Source organism: Eretmochelys imbricata, chromosome 25, assembly GCF_965152235.1.
Source record: "Eretmochelys imbricata isolate rEreImb1 chromosome 25, rEreImb1.hap1, whole genome shotgun sequence".
Classification (NCBI taxonomy): Eukaryota; Metazoa; Chordata; order Testudines; family Cheloniidae; genus Eretmochelys; species Eretmochelys imbricata.
Window position 1 is genome coordinate 1,184,908 of NC_135596.1, and position 1,660 is coordinate 1,186,567.

The following is a 1,660-nucleotide window of genomic DNA, read 5'->3' on the forward strand; positions in this document are numbered from 1 at the left end:
AATTGTGCTGAATAGAATGACTATTCCTGTCTGTGTGTCTTTTTTGTAACTTAAGGTTTTGCCCAGAGGGATTCTCTATGTTTTGAATCTAATTACCTTGTAAGGTATCTACCATCCTGATTTTACAGAGGTGATTCCTTTACTTCTATTAAAAGTCTTCTTGTAAGAAAACTGAATGCTTTTTCATTGTTCTAAGATCCAAGGGTTTGGGTCTGTGGTCACCTATGCAAATTGATGAGGATTTTTACCAAACCTTCCTCAGGAAGTGGGGTGCAAGGGTTGGGAAGATTTTGGGGGGAAAGACGTGTCCAAACTACATTTCCCAGTAAACCCAGTTAAAGTTTGGTGGTGGCAGTGGAAATTCCAAGGGCAAAAGGTAAAGTTAATTTGTACCTTGGGGAAGTTTTAACCTATGCTGGTAAAAGTAAGCTTAGGAGGTTTTCATGCAGGTCCCCACATCTGTACCCTAGAGTTCAGAGTGGGGAAGGAACCTTGACAGCCTCTCACTAGCCAATTGTCTAAGTATGGGAAGACACAAACGCCCCCCCCCAATCTGCAGTAGGCTGCTACCACTGTCGTGCACTGGGTAAAGAGACATGGGGCTGACGACAAGCCAAAGGGGAAAATCGTGCACTGAAAGTGTTCGCTGGCAATGAGGAACCTCAGGAACTTCCTGTGGCTTGGGAAGATCATTGCATGAAAATATGCATCCTGGAGATTGAGAGCAGCAAACCAGTTGTTGTGATTCAATGTGGGAAGAACAGTAGCCAGGGGTAGCCATGCAGAATCTCATATACTTGATGTCCTTGTTGAGATCACAGCACTCAAGGATAGATCTCATCCGTCCCTTGGACTTGAAGATCAGAAAGTACCCAGAGTAGAATTTCTTTTGGCAATGACAATGAGGGACCTTTTCCACAGCTCCCAGAACACAGAGGCCCTGGACCTACTGAAGAAACAGTGACTCGAGAGAGGAGCCCTGAATAGAGACAGAATGGGGGTTGGGAGGGGAAAATGGAGAGAAATTGAATACCGTAACTCAATCCTACAGTGCTTATGGCTTCCCAAGTGCTGTAGAAGTGAGACAGCCTGTCCCCAAACTGAGGAGATAGGATTGAGACATTCACCACTGGTATGCTGCTCTCGAAGCTGGAGGAGGACAGACTGATTGGGTAAAACTAGATCCAGAAGGTCTTCTTCTGTTTGACTTGTTCCCCCTTCTGGAGTAGTCTTGGTGCCTTAACTGGTAAGATACCTGTCTGAAAAACTGCTGAGGGCGATACTGCTGCTGCTGTTACTGACCCGCAAAATGATGTCTCTTTGTGGCTGGGGTATAAATCCCCAACAGAGTTGCTTGAGAGTCCTTAAATGAATGTAAAGTCTTATCTGTCTTGTCAGAGAACAAACATCAACATCAAGGGCAGGTCTTCTACACTCTGCTGGGTCTCTGGAGCTATGCCAGAGTTTTGCTAACATGATGCCCTTCTCACTGTAAATGCTGATGCCATATCTCTGGAAGCTGCATCCGCTGTGCCTGGTGGCGACTGCAAAGCTGTGTTAGCAACCAATCGGCTGTCTGCAATGGACACCTTGAACCCCTCCCGAGAGGATTCAGGTGACTTATCTGTGAATTTTGTTACCAAACCTAACTCCCAAAATC